We start from the raw sequence: 7,892 nt of genomic DNA, 5'->3' as shown, positions 1-7,892 counted from the left end.
TATATATATATATATATAATTGATTAGTAGTATTTCAAGCTACAACGAGCCAAACACGAACGAACAAATATTTGTTCGTGTTCGGCTAGTTAACTTAGCGAACGAGCCGAACACGAGTTGTTCGTGAACGATGAGCCATTTTGACAGCCCTAATTACAATTCGATGACAACAGGTAGAGAGTGGATTTATAAGAAAAAAAAAAAAAATTGTGTCATAAACATTAATTAATTTCCAAAAATAATTAAATGTTTAAATTAATTACATTCCAAACATTAAAGGTTGGTAGATGGTGCTCTCTTGCATGTGGGTGCTGCATGGTTATATTAGATGGAATAAGATTAGTCCAAAAGGAAAATGTTAATAAATTTGAGAAATGGGTTTCTCCGCTTTTTCCGGCGGAGCATAACGTGCAATTATGTCTAGTTTTGTCCGGCCAAAAAGTATGCACTTTAAAGCATATTTGGCAATTATGCGAAAGTTGGAAGAGTGGATGACAGCATTTTTTTTTTAGAACTATAGAAATAATGTAATTATGTATGAAAAAGTATGTTATTTTAATGAATAAGTGTGTTTTGAGTTTTATGTATGTAATTGTCATCTTTTGTTTTGAATTTGTATTAGGTTATGCATTATAAAAAGGAATGATAATATATTATAATTTTTTGGAAGATTTACATATTAATGGATAGTTTTTTGTTATGATGGTGACGTGTCTATCATAGATCTTGAGAGATTTCTATCTAAATGATCAGATGCGTCATTTATAGAATAATATGCTACTTTGAAAGGTATAGATATTTTCTCAAAATGGATTTGGATTTAAACATTCTCATGGGAAAAAAATATTAAGATTTAGGGTATGTGTTAATCAAAGAATTTTCTCCTACCTTATGAAAGTAAGATAGAGTTTATTGTATTTTGGGGTCTGATATCCTTATAAGAATAAACCCTCATAGTTAATTACATCACATGAATTGAGAAAACTATCAATTAAAGTATTGCTTATATCAATTTTGTTTTTAAATAAAAATATTCAAGAATTGAAGAGATTTTGGAATGAATGAGTTTCATGGTTTGAAAAGATTTTCTTAGAATTCAAAGGTTAGGACTTATGGTCTAATGATGATGTGTCATAAAAAAAAAAAAAACTAGACAAAGGGTTAACTAACTATGAGAAAGAGTACCCTGGGGTTTGGAAATGCAAATTTTTTGAAATAATTTGATTTGATTTGAGCTGAAAGGTTTAATTTGAGTGAAATGTTTTATTTAAGTTGAAATGTTTGATTTGAGTGGTAGGATTTTTTTTTTTAAGAATTTTACATTGAAGTTTTGATTTGTTGTTTGAAAGGATTCGAATTTTGGTTTGAGTGATTTGAAGTTTGTTTTAAAGTTGGTTCAAGAGATTTTTTAAAGTTTGATTGAAAGTTATTTGAAGGTTGACAATAAGGTTGATTTAAAGTTTGAAAAACATTTAAAGTTTGAAAAAAATTGATTTGGAGTTTAAAGAGTTTAAAGTTTGAAGAAGGTTTAAACTTTTGATGTTTTAAAAAAGTTTGAAGGTTTAAAAAGGTTTGAAGGCTTAGATATTGAAAATATTTCTAGGTTAAAAATGCTTCAACTTTGGGTTGAAGGTTGGTTTAAATTGAACTGAAAGATTTATTTTTGAGCTAAAAATTTTAATTAATAGGTCTAATTATAATCACTTGATTTTGAGTTTGATTTAAAAGTTTTGAGTTTTATACTAAAGGGACAAGATTGGCTGATTGCTTTTCTATATGGAAGTTAAGATCTTAACCCTAAGGTAAATTTTGACTCTATAAGAAAGCTAAATAGATTGACTAACCTAAATTTTAGGTATACACCCATGATCAAGATGCAAATGACTTTCCATTATCTCGAGTTTAATAGTAACCTTAGAAAATAACCAACCTGATAAAAAAATATCTTCACTGTTAACATAACAACAACAAATACAAATCTTCTTAACTATTTGGTGATTTGAGGTGCCTTCAACAGCGACCATGGTTTACTTCATTATAGGGCACCTACATAATTTAAGGGAATTACATGCTTGTTATTTTATATAACATATTCTTTAACACTAGCTAACGATACCTAGTAATCTAACTTAGGCTTCTAGATTGGATTATTCTTCAGGCATATGTGATCATAAATTTCATTTCTAAGTTACTAAACTTAAGATTTATAGTTGTTCAACTTAGTGGTGGTTTATGTTATTTAAATTGGTGAATTTTAGACTTGTTTTATGGGTGGTTTAATATTTTTAATTCATGATTAGTTTAATCTCCTTGTTTGTCGGTCAATATGTACATCAAGTATTTAGGTTCAAAGTTTTGCATTAGATTTTATATCCTAATTTCATGTTCTTCTTTGATTTTTATCCTCAAGTTTAATTTTTAACATTGGTTTAATATTCTATGTTGAATTTCATAAAAAAGTTTGAAGGTTTAAAAAGGTTTGAAGACTTAGCGATTGAAAAGATTCCTAGGTTAAAAATATTTGAAGTTTGGGTTGAAGCTTGGTTTAAAAGGTTGATTTAAGAGATTTATATTTGAGCTGAAAAATTTTAATTAAGAGGTATACTTTTAATTAATTGATTTTGAGTTTGATTTGAAAGTCTTGAGTTTTAGACTAAAGGGACAAGATTGGCTGATAGCATTTCTAGAAGGAAGTTAAGATCTTAACCCTAAGGTAAATTTTTACTCTATAAGAAGGCTAAATAAATTGACTAACCTAAATTTTAGGTATAAAACCTGTGATCAAGATGCAAATGACTTTACATTATCCCAACTTTATTAGTAAACTTAGATAATTAACCAACATGATAAAAAAAGATCTTCATTGTTAACATAGCAACGACAAATACTAATTTTCTTAACAGTTTGGTGATTTGAGGTGCCTTCATTAGAGACCGTGGTTTACTTCATCTTAATTTAAGGGAGTTACATGTTTATTATTTTATATGTCATAGTCTTTAGCACTAACTAGGATAACTAACAATCTAACATACACTTCTAGATTGAATTATTCTTGGGGTATTTGCGATCATGAGTTTCATTTCTAAGTTAGCAAATATATGATTTATAGTTGACCAATTTATGGTGCTTTTTGTTATTTAAATTGGTGAATTTTAGAGTTGTTTTATGGGTTTAATATTTTTAATTCATGATTAGTTCAATCTTCTTATTTGTTGGTCAACATGTACATCAAGGTTTTTTAGGTTCAAAGTTTTGCATTAGATTTTATATCTTAATTTCATGTTCTTCATTGAGTTTTATCCTTAAGTTTAATTTTTAATTTTGGTTTATAATATTCTATATTGAAGTTCATTCAAAAAAAAAAAAAAATCATTTATACTCTAATCAAGTCTTTTATACTTTCATATTTAATCTTGAAGTTTATTCATATGCTCAAAATTTTTTGTATACTTTATTTTTCACAGAGAAAGATGTATTTTTTATAAGAAGTATATATGTTTATCATTAAAAGGATTTCAAGTATTAAATATGTGTACGAGTCAAGTATTAGATATAAAAGTATAAATTAATTTAGAGTCTACATGTTTACGTGTAAGTTATACAACTTGTAAGCTCCTAAATGGGAATTTGCAAACATATAATTTTGATGTGAATTTCACACTTAAAAACCTATATCATTATTTAAGAAAATTTACATATTATTGATAGAAAAATCCATTAATTTACTTAGAAATTTAATTGAAGGAAAATATTTGGGAGGCATAAATTCAAAACGACGAAGTTCTCCAAGAAAAATAAGTTTGGCGTCTTTTGAAATTTTTAGAAGGTTTTGAAACATGAGTTTGAAAGGACAAAACTCACCTACTTTTTGAACCAAAAAATAGTTCGGATTCAAGCCTCAATTCCCAATTCCAAACTTAAATTTAAACTCTATTCGAACCTGATCTCAAACCAAACTTGAATCCCAAATTTCAATCCCAAAAACTTCATTTGATGTGAAGTTCCTATTTTCAAAGTTCAAACTATTTGACCCAAACCCTTTCATTCCAATACAAACCGATCAGAATTGCTTTAGTTTTCAGCTCAAGTGGAAGAAATAATTTTATCTCAATTTCATTCAAACCCTTAGATCTTCAATCTTTCATATCTGAGTCAACGATATTTAGCCTCACATAGACATTTACTGTTGATTTTGCACGACATAAGCCAGATTCTTAATTGAGAGTATTTTCAGGAGCCATAAATCTTGAGATGTAATTAAAAATGAGGATTCTTCTCGTACACTCGTATGATAAGGGAAAAATCTCTAGTTTCATAGACCCACTAGTTAAGGAGATTTTCCTTATTTGAGTGATCAATCCCATTCAATGGTGATATTCCTAACCCTTACGGGTAGATGTCCCCTAAATACTTAGATAGAAGTCTTCTCGAACCTTGTGAGGTAGATACACAAGTTTCCAACATATAGTTTTGAAAGCATCTGGATTGCCACATAGACTCTGAACAGTCAAAACTTCCCAAAGTCGGTGTTGGGCACCTTGGCCCCAGGTCGGAGTGTCAACATTTCAAGCTTTTAGTCTGAAATCACAGAGGGTGTTCCTGTTCAGGCATTAGAATAAGCATTGGGTTTCTTACTTTGGGTGACTGAGAGCCCGTTGAAGTTCCTCCTTTCCATCTTCTTGGTTTGATTCTTTATGCATGCCTGGTTCGTAAACCTAAACTCACGTTGCGAGCGCCGTCTTTTCTGGTTCTCAGTTTTCTTTGTTGAATAAAGGCATGGGGCAAAGCTTTGGCTCCAAGTCTGGGCGTTGAGGCACACAACAAGAACTTAGCTTAAATTTTTTTTTCATGTGCTCCCTCTTTCAGAATTTCAACTCTATATTGTATAAACTAGCAAATAAACTCTCAAAATGCATAAAAATAACACATAATATATAAAACACAGGATATGTCACATTACATTTGTTACACATCAATTGAACTTGGGCAAGAAAAAGATTATATTATTTAGCATTTGTTGACGATGGACATTGATGTCACCTATGATTATTGTCATGTCATGAAGAAAACAATGCCAAGTGACAATCAATTAATAGCAATAATGAGCATAACTATAAAATTCTTCATAACTTCCACATTCCTTGTAAATGAAAACCCCCCTTGAATCTATAGAAAGGTAACTTATTTATAAAACCTTGGAGGAATATTATTGTCATTTCTTCAAGAATTTCAAAAACTATATCAAACATATCAAACTTATCCAATGAGACCCTCATTTACGCTACAATTATGTAACATTTAAAAGACATTTTGTGCTCATAAGTTGCCTCACGAATTTTCTAATTGTATTTTTGAGTACTTGAATTTTGGAGCCTAAATACATAAATGATTTAATATTTAAATTTTATGCTGATATATATGACTGTTTAGATGCATTTTTTGATGAAATATTAAAAAGAAAATTTTTTGCTGAAGCTTTAATAAGATAATAGCTTAAATATTTCACAAGAGTTATTAGGAGGATGTGTACATTGTTTAATCATAATAAACCACAAAATTAAAGAGCATAGATATATATATATATAATCATTTAAACTTTGAAATTATGAATGAAATCAATATTCTCCTTTGTCTCCGCAGTCTTACGTTAAAATTAATTTGCAATTGGATTAAATTAAGTAAATTGTTAAGCTAAATTTTTAAATAGGGAACCTTAGAGTTTGTTTGGGGCAGTTGTAACTGTCTGACCGCAACTTTCAGACATCCACCACCTTTTAGCAGTTCATGTTGAAAAAAAACAGCTTCCTGTCACAAAAATTTCTAAAAGCAGCAAAAAAGTAGTATCCCAAACAAAACTCTGGTGACTATCTAAAGAGCAAAGCATGCAGAAAGTTATCTTAAACAGATCCAAAGTGTAAAGTTAAAGGAGCCGACAAAAGAGTATTCAAGGGAAATGAGCGAATTCGCAAGGCATGGATGTGTTTTTAATAAGACATAAATTTTGTTTGAGTTTAATTTTTTTGGAATTATATTAAATTATTCAAAATAAATATTAAAAAAAAGAATTTAGAAAAATATATAATAATATTTTATAATTATTAATATTTAATATTTTTTTAAATAAGTTTTATAAATTTTGAATTTAAATGTTAGAAATTAAAATAAAACTTCAAAAATTAAAATAAAATAAGACAAACTAAAAATTTAATATATTTAATTAATTATAATAAATAAATTTTGAGTTTATAAAATATAATTATAAAGTGGTTTAAATTAATAATAATGATTTAAATAATTTGTTTAATGAATTATTAAAACTAAATAAAAAAAATAAAAAAAAATTATTGAACGAAAATAAGAAATTAAATTTATGAATAGTAATTAAATTATTTTAAAAATGAAAAATAACTCAATTTTTACTAAACTTCCACGTTAAATACTCTTCAGCCGGCTCCTTTAACTTTACACTTAATTAAGCACCCCATTTAAAAATTAAGACGTAACAAAAAAAAAGGAAAAAACATAGCAAATCAATCACGAATCTTAATGCAGTTTTTTAAATTGAAATTTTTTATTTTTAAGTTCAGATTTATATCAATGTCTCAGTAAGTAAATCTAATGACATTAAATAATGAAACAACTATATCCAAACAAACGAGCTTAAATGAAGGAAGAAAATACTACATCAGGACTCCGCATTTAGAGCTATGTGTGGAGTCCAATGAAATTACGTCGTGGATGTGATTGGCCCGGTAACATAAGGGAATATTCCTCTCGTGTTATTAAGGTGTTATTGTGTGTTATTAATGTGTTATTGTGTGTTATTCAAGTATTATTGATGTGATATTGTGTTATTATAACACCGGGAATATCTCAGAACATAATAACACCTGAATAAGATACAATAACACTTGAATAACACGAGAAGAATATTCCCTTGTGTTACTGGTCCAACCACCTCTACGGTGTAATTTTATTGGACTCTGCACATGCGGAGTCCTGATGTAATATTTTTTTCTAAATAAAGCCCTTGAAGTATGGTTGAAAATTTTGGACATTAAATCAGGCACCAATCTTGATGTGAGTGTCATATTGAAAATTTTTGAAAATAAACTCAACGCCATCATCCTTCTGCCAATTTGCAAAAAAAAACTAAGTCAATTTTTGAATGAGATGGACCTAATGATTTAAAACCTGACCGAGTTTTATTGAATTTTAGATGAATTTATCAAAATGTTCATCTCAAAAACTATAAAAAGGCCCCAATTCTCCAAATGAAAGGGGAGAGAAATTTAAGAGATATGGCCACATTCTTGAAGAATGCATAAAGCCAATACCCATTAGCAATCAATACTGACAACCATTAGTAATTGTTATAGCCCAACTACTGTTGTACATCTATTGGAGACCAATTCTTATTTTGAGGCCTTTGTTGCCTGATTTTTATAGCGCAATAAACACTTTGTAAGATCATCATCTATATTTACAGAGAAAAGTAGAGCTCTGTATTTTCACCATAAATTTTATTTTTCTTTATGTTTTTCGCTTAAAATCTTCGATGTCTTCATTCAATCTATTTTTTTGTCTGTCTGTTTTGAATTTTCATGCAATGCTAAAATATTAATTTCTCACTCCATTATCGTGGATTTTATAGCTTGAAACATTTATCGTCCTTCACGTGAGTAAAAAAAAACTAGACTGAAAAGTATATAGAACTTGAAGGTTTGTTAAACTTTAGAACATTGCCTAATCACTAAAGTTTAGGGTTACCACTGTCATCCAATTATTATCACTCTACCGTCGTCTCCTAATTGTTATTGCCACACCCCTCAATCATTGTTGCCTGATAGTCATCTCTCAATTGTTGTCACCCAACTGTTGCCATCTGTTGA

This window comes from Phalaenopsis equestris, unplaced genomic scaffold (genome assembly GCF_001263595.1).
Source record: "Phalaenopsis equestris unplaced genomic scaffold, ASM126359v1 Scaffold000152, whole genome shotgun sequence".
Lineage (NCBI taxonomy): Eukaryota > Viridiplantae > Streptophyta > Magnoliopsida > Asparagales > Orchidaceae > Phalaenopsis > Phalaenopsis equestris.
Note: the sequence above shows the minus strand (reverse complement) of the source record.